This window comes from Chinchilla lanigera, unplaced genomic scaffold (assembly GCF_000276665.1).
Source record: "Chinchilla lanigera isolate Chin_1 unplaced genomic scaffold, ChiLan1.0 scaffold00033, whole genome shotgun sequence".
Lineage (NCBI taxonomy): Eukaryota > Metazoa > Chordata > Mammalia > Rodentia > Chinchillidae > Chinchilla > Chinchilla lanigera.
This window is the reverse complement of record NW_004955434.1, coordinates 22,404,105-22,418,956: the sequence shown is the minus strand read 5'-3', so window position 1 is coordinate 22,418,956 and position 14,852 is coordinate 22,404,105. Positions and strand designations below refer to the sequence as shown.

Genomic DNA, 14,852 nt, shown 5'->3' with positions numbered 1-14,852 from the left:
AGAGGGTCATAATGTTATATCTTCCAAATATCTATTAGGTCTTTGATGAGTTTAGTATTTTTGTCCACTTAATCTGTCTATAACAGACCAGTGTGGGAGTGATGTGTTAGTCTCTCAGCATTAAAGTAATTACTGTGTTATTTGGTACATAGATATTCATGAACATTATATGCTAATTGACAATTCTAGCATTTAGCATTAAAAAGTGTCCTTTTTAAAAAGACATTTTGATTAAGCTGTTATTTGAAATTAAGATTATAACTTTTGGATATAAAATTCTTGACTTTATGTAAATTGTTTGAAAATTCACTTTTGTAGTGGCCAAATTTTATGTTATTATTTGCAATTCTAATGCAGCCTTCCTCTACCCCCTCCCTTATAGATAATTTGATTTTTTTCCTGAAGATCCCTGAGGATATATTTTTTTCTTGAACAGTTTTGCTGAGATAGTCACCTAGCACCATTTTAGTTCAATTTCTCTAGAGATGTGGTAGGCCTTTCAATATATAGTTTAAGTATGCTCTTATTTCTGGAAAGTTTGACATGGTTATAGTTTGAGTGACAGCTTCTGCTCCCTAGCTTTGTCTTTCTTTCCTTAGAGACTCCAATTATATAAATATTTGATGTTTTTCTTGCCTTTAAAAAAATTCCTTTCTTTTCTCATTTACATCCTCTCAGTTGTTTTCCTGCCTTTCTGAAATGCCTCTTTGAACTGTTCAGGCTTCCTGTAACAAGACTGGGTAATTTATGAACAACAAGAATGTGTTTCTCATGGTCCTAAAGGCTGAGCAGACCAGGGTCCGGGCACTGGCAAGTGTGTGTCTGGTGAGGGGCATGTTCTTCCCAGGTGACACTTTCTATGTGTCAGGGGGCATGGCAGAAGCGGCAGAAGGGACAAAGGGCCTGCCTCAGTCCTTTGTATGGAGACATTAATTCTGGTGATGACAGTGGAGCCGTTATGACTTTACCCGCTCCCAGAGGCCACCCCTCTTAACACGGTCATCTTGAGGGTTGCATGGCAACAAGTAAATTTTGGAAACACACTGAGAACATAGCAGCTTCATACTAAATTTTTATTTTTATCTCTTCACGTTGTACAACTTGTAATTTATTCTTAATTTCTAAGATGATTTCATCTTTTTCTTTAAAAAATTTCCTGACTTCACCAATATTTATTGCTCTTCTTTCTAGTGTTTTCTCTGTCCATTTTTAGTTCTCAAATTTTTGATTCTGGGCTGGGGATGTAGCTCAGTGGTGGAGCACTTGTCTAATGTGTTTGAGCCCTTGGGTTTGATCTCCAGTACTGGAAAAAGAAATTCTGGTGCCTTGTATTAAAAGAAATCTTTGTAAGTGGTTGCTTAAGGATAATTAATTTATTTTAAAGGATAGTTATAATTTTCTTCTGCCTTATAGCTTATTAACGGGAGAATGTTCAAGTAAAATTTACTTTTGTTTGCTTATTTTCATCTTACAAGATCTTTGCATAGAAATATTTTTTTTTTGTTTAGATTTTATTCCTAGGCACTTTGTGAACAAGTTTCCTGGTTTTAAGAGACCCCTTTCTTAACACCAGAATGTGCACTTTCTCTCCTGGATGACGCCGATGGTGACTGTGGGGGAGGCAGAGGGGTGTGTCTTAGTTCTCTGGTTTTGCAATAGGATTAAAAGTTTATGTTTCTCTTTTTTTTATTTCTCTCTTCTAATTGCCATATCTCCAAAGGTCACTGTATTTTCTGTGTCTGTCTGGTTCTCCACCACCTATCTCTCATTTTCAAGGATTCCCCATTGTTATAGCTGTAAAATATTAAGTCCCAGATTTGCATTCAGTGTTTTAGCAATTAATGTTGGATTATCTTTTGGGGGTGATTTTTTCTGCATTTTATCTATATGATATAGGAGAAAGAAACTCCCAACCTGCTAGATGTCTGGGACAAGTTCATGTTCTCTAAAACTGAAGAAGGAATTTTAGGAACACCAGAAGGTTAAGAGCAGAATATTGTATATTTACTGGGGGAAAGAAAGCCTCAGCCTGAGAGAGAGACAGAAGGAGACCCCAGTGGCTTGCCAAGGAACGTGCCTTTTCTAGGGATTTTTATAGAGCAAATCGATGATACAATGCAAGTCCAAGGTAGAAAACATGAGAATTTGTAAGGGGGGCATTAGGTGGGACAAAACTATGGCCAACCAATAAGATTACAAGCATAATTGCCCAGGTAAAATTGATTGAATCAGGATCAAATGGGGAAGCCAGTCATGCAGCAAGCGGACGTGAATGGACGTGCATACAGAACAGGGGCTTTTCCTGTAGGGAGTTGGGTCAGTGACTCTTCAAGGTGATTGCCACCTAGTTAGAATATCAATCCCTGAGGTCCATCCCTAGGGAGCTATGTGGGTGCATTTGTTTCATCTTTCGTCTTGAGGCCCGGCCCGCAATGGCAGTGTCTGTCTCCCCCACAGTTGCAAGGCATCTTTGAGGGCCCAGGCTGCCTGCGTGCCTGTAACATTTCTATCTAACTCAGTTGTCTACGGCGTATACGCTCTCCCCTCTCGGTCTCATTCATCTATGCTCTCTTCATCCTTCAAGGAGTCTCCAAAGCCACCTGATTTTGTTCTCTCAATCCGTAGCCATGTATGACAATGGATTTCTGTAGAAATTTGAAAATCAATGAGATCTCTTGTGGGAACTGGAAATTTGTGGTCTTTTCAGGTGAGGTTAAATCCATGTGTCATGTATGGTATTATTTATTCCCTCTTGTTGAGCACGTGGTTTGCATGAATTTATGGTTCAGATGGCCGTAATTATGCTTAATAGAAAACATCAATTTAACAAACTCATTGTATTTTGTATTTCTTCTGTGTCTTTTCTAGTTATTTATCAAAGATATGAGTACTTAGTAGATGTGTAATAAACTAATTGATCTAAGAAAACTAAAATGACTATTTAAAATTATTTTTTCCTTTACTTATTGCTTTGGATAGGGGGATAATGATGTTAGTTAAATATCCTACTCGTAGAACCAATCATTTCTCATGACAGTTTCTCTTAATTGGAAAAACAATTATAATTTTGAGGTAAATGGAAACATTTCTTTTTTTAACCTTAGTCTTAAATGGTTATGTTATTTAATCACCAAATGATGTGTTATAATCCTGGAGTAATGGGTATCTTTAAGTAGGAATAATCTTCTTATATTTAATGTTAAAAGAACTTAGTGTAAGCATATAAGACTATGTTAATGTTTGCAGTTTTGGAGACTGAAGCCAGGGCCTGTACACAGAGCTGCATTCTCAGCCCTCGTTAAGCATTTTTTTTTTTTTTAATTTTCAGATAAGATCTCACTAAGTTTTCTGGGTGGGATTCAAACTTGTGATATTTCCGCATCAGCCTCCCAGAGTACGAGGGTTATAGATGTGTGCCACCTCACCTGGCAGGTATAAGATTGCAATATAATGATGCATAGGTGAATTCTAGACATAGGTGAGGCGTTTGGTAGGCAAAAAAGGGAAAGAAAGAAAGAAGAAAGAAAGAAAGAACGACCACACAAACCACAAAACAGAACAAACAAAAACATTATATAGGTTTCAGAATGAACGAGAAAGGAGAAGAGAATTGTATGATGATATTAACAAAAGGAAATTGAACCTTTCTTCTTAATTATAGAGAGAGTTCAGCAAAGATGTAGTGGAAACAATGTGGTAAAGAAAAGATATGGGAGGGCCTTGTGGTTTCCAAGAAGGCGAGTTATAAACAGATTACAAGCAGGAGCCGGCGGGGAGGTGCGGCGGGGAAGTGCGGCTGGCTCCGTAGGGCTGGAGAGATAAGGACTTCCGGAAGAGGAACTAAAGGGAAATAGCCCGCCTTGACTGTGTTGGATGGGAAGCTGTGAGATGAACTACAGGGTGGAATGCTTCCAAGGCCTGGAATGTTTGCTCTTGGAAGGAGCATGGTGTCAAGACTTGTGAGATAAATTTGTTTTACCTAATTAGGTCACCCAGGAATTACTGAGGGTCTGCATGCTCTTTGCTCAAGTAAAGTTTGACATAAATACCATACAATATTTTCTGTTAATTACATGTCTCAACATAATACTGTGGTAAGAGTGCTTGTATTTTATGAAATCTCAGGCGTAAAGAAGAGGGAGAATATGTCATCCAGGAATATTTTGAAAGCTAATTATCTGAGGGAATGCAAGAAAGTTGTGCAGATGGATGCACTCCGTAGGTAATAAGCTCTTAGAAAAGATGAAGTATTCTAATTACAAAGCAATTATTATAATGCATGACAATTTTTAATTCCTCCTTACTTTGTGTTTGGTTTTATTGGAAAGCAAAACAAAGCCGATATGAATTTGTAATCTATTTTTAGTGTCACTTTTTAATTATTCTTAAGTCACCATGGATGGCAAGCCTTTTATTCTAAATACTACTCAGAAACAACATGTAGTTGTTAGTTTAAAATGTAAACTATGATAAATGCACTTTCATCTTTGTTTTTTGTTTTAAACTAGTTGATGGCATCTGAATGAGTTAGTGGAAGGTACTTCAATTATGTCTTGTGTATTTGTGTAATTTCTGTTTTGCCCAATTTTCTTTCCACGCCTAACAACACACGGTGTTCATCATTTATTGTATAATTTTAAATGTGTTTATTAAATATTTCTTTGAAACTTTGCAGAAAATGTAAGCACTCACAGAAACCACACATTCTTGGCTTCTGCTGTGTTTTTGCTGTTGCATTTGAAACTAAAAGGAAAAGCCCACAAGAATCTAAAATGCAGAAATAAATGCTATCTTCTGAACGTGTAAGATGATCCTATTCTGTAAATTTGGCCAGGAAACGAAGATTGTGGGAAGAATAAAGAGAAAATAAAATTGCAGGCTGCTCTCAGGAGCACTCGCTCTGTGTGTCCGGAGGGCAGTGGAAGGGGTGATGTATTGAGTACAGGCACTTTCATTTGAAGCAATATCTGCTAAAATAATCCATTTGAGTCACTTGGTGAAATAGTAAGTTTTCTGTAGGAATAAAGAATTTAGAAGTAAATTAACAGGCGGGTATTTTAATCTATTCTTGAAAATAACAGTTACAACTTTCGCTGTTGATTCTCTACACAATTACTACACCATTTTTTTTCAAGTGTGCGTAGACCATGGTCTACACTGGAAACTGAAAATGCAGATTCTTGCTTTTCCACTGACTTTGATGGGGTGACTGTTTGACCCCCTTGTAGCTATTGATGTCTGAGGAGGAGACTTCTGGGGGAGCCTCTGGAAAATATCTTTCTCCCTGCTAAAGACAGATCCCTGGGAAGGATTCCTACGCTATTCTGGCCAGGTTTGCCCCATCCTCACCACCACTCTTCCCTACCATTTGGAGTGTGGTGAGACCGTGGCACCGGGAATACCCATCCCCATCTAGCTGCTGTGCGGGAAGCATGGCGTGCACAGGGTGGGGGCGGACAGAGGAGCAGCAGGGAAGTCTAAATCCTTCATGCTGCTGAGTCGCTGAATGGACCTGGAGACCGCCTACCCCTGGGCTTCTCGCCTGTCATTTTTAGACATTCGGTTTCATTAGCTTCACACATCCAGTCAAGTAGGTTATCAAATGTTTTATGCTGAAAACACTAAATTGGCCAAAAAACTAACATAGTTGCCACATAGGTAATTTTGTTACTTAATGATACCTGTAGGATTACAATGCTCTTTTCTATAATCTTAAAATCTACAAAGTTCTCTGTAATTATTGTAACCTAGAATCCTGTTCTTAACTTACTTTCTCCATTGCATCTCTTTTATTTATAGTGAAACATTTAATAATTTGTATTTTGCATTTTAACCTTGCCCCGGATTCTCTCCTTTGTCATTTCTCCCACCAATGAAAATTAAGTCCTCCATTGGATCCTGTGGAGTTCTCTGCTTCAGTACGGACTCCTGCCAGTACAGAGACTTTGTCTTTATACCTTATAATAAGTGCTTGTCCTCTGTGTAGGCGCCACATAACTTGATTTTGTTATCTCGATAACATAAGACCTCCAAATGATATAGGGAAGTACTATAACTCCAAACCTGTTAGACGTCAGATATGTCGAATTCATGTTCCCCAAAATTGAAGAATAAATTCTAAGGAACAACGGAGGTTAAGAGTAGGAAATATTTATAGGGGGTACCTCAGAGGCAAGAGGAACCCCCAAATGGATTGCCAGTGAGCCCATTTCTCAAAAAATGTTTTATAGAGCAGAATCAGGAGGTGGGTATAATGTGGAACAAACTATGATCAACCAATAAGATTATAAGTGTAGCTGCTTGGGTAACATTGATCCTAAGGGGAAGCAAGTCAGTCACACAGCAAGTATACATGGAAAGGGCAAGGACCTTTTCTAGAAGCGATGAGTCAGGAGGTCCTGGTCACCCACGGGGTGACTGATGTCTAGCTAGACTTTATTAGACCAGGTGATACCAATTATAGTCTATTGCTTCTCCCTTGGGAGGCACGTAGGCCTGGTCATTCCATCTTTATCTTGAGGCCTGGCCTGCAACAGATGCACCTCCAGCCACAGTTGTCACCCTTTGCAGTGACTCTCTCAAGGGAGCCTATAATATTGCTTCTAACTTAGCTGTCTGTTATGTTAATATATACGACAATTTACGATATCAGTTACCAGATAGGTGGGATCATGTGGGTTTTTAGTAATCTGATATCATATCTCATTAGAAAGTATCCATATATATCACACTAAATAAAACAACTGATAGAATAGTATACAGTAACCATATACGCCAAACTAAACAAGTGGAATAGAATAACCTATGAATCTGGGGTTTATGATTGTATAATTCATGCACAGCAACTTGGGAAGAGGTGCTTAATAACAAGTCTACTGAGCATACAGTATCTGTTGAGTGTTTGCTCTTTTTCAGTCAAAAATATTTATCAAAACATTTGGCAGTAACATATACTTGTATGGAAAATTTAGAAATTACAACAAAGAGAAATAAACAAAAATTACCCAAGTCCTCATACTCTGAAACAATGCTGCTAACATTTTAGTGTTTTACTTTTCAATATTTTCTCCTCTGGATTTCTGGTGGGAACTTTTGTTTGTTTCTTTGTCTGCAGCAATTAGCCGAGCAGAACTGAGATGTGCAAGAAATGGAAAGAGAATCAGGTGAGGAAAGCTCCTCGAAAACGTCTCCCAAGCTCCTACCAGTCAGGAAATAATAATTACTATTTTGACTGCTTTTTATTCCCATAAAGATGTCCTTTGGCTCTCAGAGCAGTATAATTATGAAGCAATAGTGTTATTTATATTTTAAGAGACACTGAAGAATTTGTCCTAGGTAGAACAGGAGGTGGGTCCTAGACCTGGAAGGGGAGTCCACCTTTGACTAGATTTCACAGACTTCTTTCTTCTCCTGTGCTTTCACCCAATCATCAGGCAACAGAATCAGCAGAGGGTCGGTGTTTGGTTCCAGTCCTCTTATTTTTTAAATGAGGAGACTACCAAGAAGAACGGTTTGGAGTTAGTCCTGGGGTTTGTGTTTTGGGGGAGAGGTGGTGGTTCTTATCAAACTCTGTTGCTTCCTGCCTCCTTCCTCCATGCAGTCCTCAGCACTAGGCATCAGATAGATCACTCCAAGTGGTGAAAACCAGCAGTCCCTGAGACTTGAAGAGTTTTGAGGCACTTTGACCAAAAACAGAGCCTTTGGTTCAGTGGACCTTACCTTAGGCACCAGTCCCCAAAAGGCCACATTCTACACCCCTCCACTTTTCAAGTAGGATGATCACTCCAGGCGGAGGAAAGGGGGCAGATTCTAGAGCCTAAAACTAACAGAGGACAGCTCAAATCAGTTCGGTGGGTTTGTTTGCTTTCTTAAGCTTGAATCATGGTCAAAACTGGCCACAGCTGTCCTTTCTCAAGGAGATTTCATTCCCAGACTGATTGTTTGGATTTCAGCTCATTGTTTAATAGTTCTAGAATTCAAAGGGTCACCTTGAGGCAGGAAGGTTAGCACTCCATTAAGATGGATGGGGAAAGTTCACACCTCTCACTTTTACTTTATTTCTTTGCTTTTCTTTCCATTTGCCTGCAAACTCAGTAAAGCTAAAGCACATTCACAACACAGTCTGTTTTTATACCCACGGGGCTGAAAAGTTGATTTACTGAAGAATATGGGTTTTCCAGGAAAAGGAAAGCTCCACAGAGAGTTTTAAAATCTGCAAAATACGACAGGATTATCAGAGGAATAAGAAATCTTATGCTAGAGCCTTTGGTTCTTAAATCAATCCCCAAAGAGGTTTTAAAGCTCATGTGCTTGTTGGATGGTTCTTCTGAACTTCCTTATAAATGTTCTTCAGATAATATCTGTTAAGAGACTGAACTAAAAATCAGCACCATTTAAGTGACATATGAGTACGGTGTATTTTTGTTCCATTAACCTCTGCAGATGTTGAGTCAAAGCACTGTAAGGGAGCTAACATTTTCTGAGTGCCTGCTCCAGGCAGGCACCATGCTATACACAACAGGAGATCACGGTTTATCCCTCTTCTCTGATGAAGGAAGAACATACAGGATTTCCTCTGATACGAGACAGACTCTGAGAAGGACCAGGGAGGAAGAAACAAGTTCATTTTGGCTGGGGCATTTAGAAAAGTTTCTTAGAGGTAAGATTCAAAACTAGTTTTGATCATCCAACAGAAGGATGAACTGAGTGGGGGAATTCTTTTAATAAAGGGATAAGATAAATTGGAATATGTAGTATTGAGCTCAGAGCTACTTTCAGCTTCCTGAAGCGGGTTTGTAGTGGGATGTCCCCCAACCCCACTTCCCCTTTCTGAGGATACAGAAAGACTACATTTCCCATAAGGCCTGGGGGTTAAAGTGACTGTGGCAAGTCGAGGGAGGGTAGAGTGATGTCTGACTTTTCTCTTTTCTCTCCTGTCTTGTTTGGCTAGCTGAATACAGAGGATCCAGCAAGTACTTCTGAGGAAGCCAGATAGTGACCCCATAAAGTGAAAGGAGCCAGGATGCCGGAGCAAAACAGGCAGCTGCTGGTGAAACGCCTGGTCAGCAGGAGTGAGCATGAATCACCTTGTTTTGCCACTAATACGTGTTGTGGCGGTGTGGATAAGACTGCAAAGGCAAGGCTGACAGATCTCCGCAATCCCCGAAAGCAAGTCACTCACTGGAATGAAGGTAACAAATCAATTTCAATAGTAATAAATTTTGAATTAATAGATTGCAGCCCTGGGAAGAAGGCAAGACCCGCTTTTCCCCATGTATGTGGCCCTCTAGGGCTGCTGGGGGGACGGGGAGAGGTAGGGCTTGGAGGCTGGGGTAAGCCAGCCTGGGCGGAACATGTCAAAACTCATAAAAACCAGGAGAACGTGAGCAGATCACAGGACCCAAAATGACTCCAGGGCTCCTAAGTGCTGTACAAGTACTGATCAGAAAGTGCTATTTTCAATACTTCACTTGAATCTGGTGCCATTTGTAGGGACAATCAAAAACTGCTGTTCTCAGTCCTGTGTGAACATCTGGCAGGAAGCCAAGCCGGTCTTTCAGCAGGGCAGTTTGAGTTTGGCAGGGTACCAAGTGAGTTCTCGATAGGAGAAATGTTCCAGTGCCTTCTTTACATGAGGGGGAGCCAACCCAGGAATGTAGATAAAACCCCCTTTCCTTGTTCTCAGGGCCACTGCTGAGTCTGCTCACTGGCCCACTTCCGCCCTGCAGACTACCTCATTTTCACCTTCAGTAATCTGTACCTTTACTGCCTCGTCTGAGTGGCTTGTCCAATTTTCTTTTTGTTCAGAACACTAAGAACCCTGAAAGAAGCCCCAAAGAGCCTCCATCCAGTAAGAGTTGTATGCTGACAACTTAACTTGGGTTCTAGGTAAAATGTTAGAAAATGGTGGTGGAAGGTACTTCAATAAAGAGAATACTTGGATTTCACCGCTTATGGAAACAGAAAATACAACTGGTACATTCTGAGGATGAAACTGGAGTTGGCTTATTGAAGACTATTTAAGAATACCTTGATTCGCCTTTTTGATTATAACAGTAATACATGTTCCTTGTAGAAGAATTGGAAAATATAAAAATTTCAATGAATACAATTATAATCACTTATAACCCTATGATGTCTTGGCATGTCTCTTTTCAGCCTTCTGTCTTTCAACATGTACTATATGTAAAATATATACAACATGCCTGCATCATGAAATTATCTTTATTACACTATATATACCATATAATATAATCTGGCTTTTATCATGACATTTCTTTATAAGTTTGATTTTAAATAGTTGTATAATTTTTATTGTATGAAAAATTAAATCAAAATATATTTTAGCTTTTCCTGTAAAGTTTCATCCAATTATTTCCAGTTTTTTGTTACTAGTTTAACAAGAACAGGTGTCATTATTCAAAAATATCTGCCTGAATTCTTTATTATTATTATTATTTTTAGGCTAGATTCCTAAATGTAGAGTTTGTAGTCAAAGAGCTTAAAAATTGTGAAAGATATTGATGTAAACAGGAAAATAGCTTTCTAGAAAGATTATAGCAGTTTTGTTTCCCACCAGCTCAATATGAGATTGTCTGTCTTATAATACTTCCATCTGCATTGAATAGTAGCATTAAAAGTTTCTCTTCTATTTTTAATAGTTTTCTTTATAGGTCACAGATCCAGAACAACAATCTATGGTGTATTGTTAAACTTTTTCCTGTTGGCAAAGTGTCTGTCTTCTGCTGAAGTGTGCATAAATATTTCACTTTAAGGAACTTCAGGTCTCCTCTGATTCACAGAATTGAATAAACCAATTGAATTTAGTACAGGCTAATTGCATTTAGTACAGCCTGGGCTGACCGGTAAATAAAACATCCTTTCAGTGGCTGGATGCAGCAGGCTTTTATTTCTTACTCAGAATACGTGTGCTAAGGGTCAATGGTGGGTACTATGCCCATTCATAATTGCTCTAACGTTGGTAAGTCTTGTGGTTTACTCTGTATTTTCACCTGGAAGAGAGACACAGCACTTCTCACATCTCATTGGCCAAAGCAAGTCACGTAGGCACACTGACAAGAAGAGTGTGAAAAAGGATAACGCTACCATGTGGTTAGGAAGAGAGCATGCAGTGGACGGGACTGATCACTGTTTTGATTGGACTTTAGTCCTGGAATAAGGGCTGTACCTGTAGTTCATCCCTCTGCGTGACTCCTGGGAGTTCCACCAGTACTCTCCTCTCTTCTGAGACCCTAAGTTAGAGGTCGGCAAACCGTGACCTATGGGTCACATGAGCCCTCCTGTCCGTTTTTACATGGTTTGTTGGTTAAGAACAGTTTTTATGTTTCTTTTAAATGGCTGGAAAAACAGAAAAAAAATTGTGTAACATGTGAAAATTATGTGAAATTCAAATGTGTGTTCATGAATAAAGTTTTATTGGAATATGGCCATACTCACTTGTTTTTGTATTTTCTATAACTAATTTCATGCTACAGTGACAAAGTAGAAAATTTGTGACAGACTTCATGACCTGCAGAGCCTGAACGTTTACTGTCTGGAGCTCTATAGAAAAATTTGGTCAATCCCTAATCTCAGACATGGCTTGAATGCAGTCATTCCAACGTGGCTGTCCCCCGCCCTAATGAACACTTGGGAAGTGGTTACTTGGGAGCTGTTTCAAGCGCGGCTCATTAGATGAAAGTGTAAATGTACATGTACAGAAAGAATCTCCTCGTGACTGCTGTGCCTAGTTACAGCGGTGGGTGCAGGCACACGGAGAGAGCAGAAACTGAGACCCAGCAGTTTAACTGGCTTGAGATTAGCAAGGAAAGCCGTCGGAATTCCCAGGAGGTCGTTGAATTAGATATTACAGTTGTAAGCTGGGCCATCTGAGTTTTTCATCAGAACTTTTCACCTCTTTGAGGATGTCATAGAAACCTGCTCAGTGAATTAGAATCAACCTGGAATCAAACATATGCCCTCCGACTTTTCTTAAAATACAAGTAAGATGGGCTCCTTAAGTAGAGGAAAATTCTCCACGTTTTCCTTTATTTTCCCAGCTAGCTGCTGCTGAAAGTATTTCACTTTCAATGGTGATTTTTAAATAGTGTTTTGCATTTCTTCTGAGATGTTTCGTAAGAATTTAAATGGAGTTGGCTTTCTGGGTGACTTACTGGCTTCGCTGTGTGAGGTTTTCAAAAAGTATGCATCCTATCCATGTCAACACATTCTTTGTGCTAAGATGGGACTTCTAAAGTAACATGTTGATCCAGTGACGGAATGCTATTTCTCTTCTGGTATGTTCAAATAATAATGTGCTGGTAATACTATGGGTGGAATGGGAGACAGATCACATGCATATTCCAAGTGAGGTCAAAGTCTACTCTTTTATAAATGTCAAAAAATGGTGTTCCGTAATACCCATGTATAAAGATTTCATTTATTTGTGTTCTTAGAATTAACTCCTTTCTAATCCAGCTTCCACAGCTGCCAGTGACGTTCTGTGAAAGCATTTTCTTCTGTGGTAGTCACAATTCACACCCAGCTCTTGTAAGAGGAATGTCTTTCTTGACACTGAGTCATCGTCAAAGGTACAGAGGCCAAGTTGTATCTGATTCTGAAGGGTAAATTTTACTTGATTTGGAAGCAGACACCTCTGATAGACCTTTGCCCTTTCCCTTTCCAGAGATATTTCCAAGTTGCATTCTCTTTTTTGGTACTTGATCAGTTTTTTTTTTAAAATAAAATATTTTTTCCATTATTGAGCATTCCATATCATTCAGAAAGAAAGGATTATTATATGATATTATTCATAGATAGACTTCTAATTGTGGTATGTACATTTACACATCTCATTAAAAACTAAGTGGTCTTATTCTCTAAACTAAGTAAGAACACAGTCTGAGGCAGATCCTTGTATGAACAATGGGATAGAAATGTTGAAATCCAGGTTAATCAGAAAAATCTCATACTATAGAGTTGCTCTGCCTGTATAATGTCTGGCTGACCCTAGAACACAGGAGATGTTTTCAGGCTGAACACAGAACTGATGGAATGTTAATGACAGTAATGTGTTATAGTTACAGCAGCTTCACATACATCACCTCATTTAACCTACCCAACCCTTTCCTGGGGCAGAGGAGGCAAGTGTTGTTAACCACGTTTATGAATAAGGACCTTGGCACTCTTAAAGACTAAGTGAATTGCCTCAGGAGTCCTCACTGGGTAGAGACCAGGTCTAGAGGTTTTGGGCCTGATTAAATGTGCCCCTGTGATGAAAGTTAAGTCATTTTCCTCATTAAAAGTGATGCTGTCTCCCTGGGACAGGCAGACCAAGTACTGATCTCAGGCAGTGGGATTTTCTTTTAAGAAGAAATTCTTAATGTGAACTTCTTTTCTGTGATAAAAATCTCTTCTGAAATTGGAACTCAGATTAAGGATTGAATCATATGAGGTAGATTCTTTTTGACTAAGAATTTACTGCAAAGATGTATTGGGCCCTTGTCAAACTCAGAAACAACACCTTTCTCTAGCTTTGGCTCAATTTTTATTTCTTTGAAAATGAGATACGAAGCAAAAATTTCCAGACACCAAAAGCTAAAATCAGTCAAATTACTACCATGTTGCCCATTAATTTTTGCCTCAAAATATTATTACATAAGATTTACACATTACCACTTGGTTTTCATTCCTCCATGAAACTTTTACCTTTTTAGTTTGTATAATAAGCTTAGGGGTCTCAACTTTAGGGACAGAGCAATGACAAAGAAGAGGGCATCTGTTTCAAAGGAGAGAGTTGCCCTGGATCTTTCTGTAATCATCCCTGGAGAAGGAACGACTGGTAGAAAGGTATCCAAGAGTAAGCATATATGCACCATTAAGGTGGGCTCATGATCAGTTCTTTCCTTGTTCTTTAGCAGCAAGGTAAATAGAAACCTAGGATAACTTTAGAAAAGATTCATCTTTAGAATTTTTGAAAACGTTCCATGTTCCATGTATTAAAGTAGAATAAGAATCCCCCCCAAAAAGGTATCCAGATCTTCAATTGCCTTACATTGGAATAACATCTAACAACGAAAATTATTTTTATATTTTTCTCAAGAAAAAAGTTAATCTTATTGTCAGTAGTAAATGGATGCGAGAACTCAGACTCCCCCTTCTCTCAGCACTGTCTGGCGAGGTTCCGCCAGCGTTTGTCCTCCAGACTGTCTGAGTCTCTACCACCAATGACGGCTTCTTGTCAACCATATATTATTTCTTTTGATATATTAATAACTTCAGGCACACTCCAATTTTCCATATCACTATTTCTAGGAAGATATTTTGCAAAAGTATTAACACAAACAAGTGAAAATTTTATATTCAAAGATGTTAATTGCTGTCTTGTTTGTAATACAAAAAATAAGCAACAAGCTACATAATCTTCAATTAGGGGTTTAGTTAAATAAAATATGTCATGTTTATTTAATGAAATAAATGTTATATTTATGTAATGGCATATTATACCACCATTAGGAAGAAAGCAGAGAAGAATATTGATTTAACAAGATATATAATAAGATAAAATATTATGATAAAAGGAAGTACATCACCCAGTGGCTATGGTTAGATCCCAGCTTTGTGAAAAATATGTGTATATATATTTGTTTAGGATATAAATATATAGATACATACATATGCATAGGTATGTTTTAGGTCAGATGGAAGCACAGGAAAAACCCAGGAAAAGCACGCCTTTAAATGCTGACATAGGTTAGCACTGGGGAAGGGGTGGAGAGTATATGATGGAAGTGATCTGAGACCATCACCTCTTTCTTTTCAAGCACACACACACACACACACACACACACACA

At 38.7% G+C, this 14,852-nt stretch overlaps 1 long non-coding RNA gene across 4 annotated transcripts in view; it reads left to right on the top strand.

Annotated features, from left to right (window-relative positions):
* LOC102029434 overlaps window positions 1-14,852 on the top strand; it is a 56,985-nt gene that overhangs the window by 12,797 nt on the left and 29,336 nt on the right. For 3 of the 4 annotated variants that reach the window (XR_001234822.1, XR_001234820.1, XR_001234823.1), the window contains exons 4-6: window positions 7,115-7,163; window positions 8,443-8,659; window positions 8,951-9,191. This is a non-coding gene — a long non-coding RNA (uncharacterized LOC102029434). Of the gene's footprint in view, window positions 1-7,114; window positions 7,164-8,442; window positions 8,660-8,950; window positions 9,192-9,807; window positions 11,411-14,852 lie in introns of those variants that run through there. The other variant, XR_001234821.1, reaches the window with a different exon arrangement.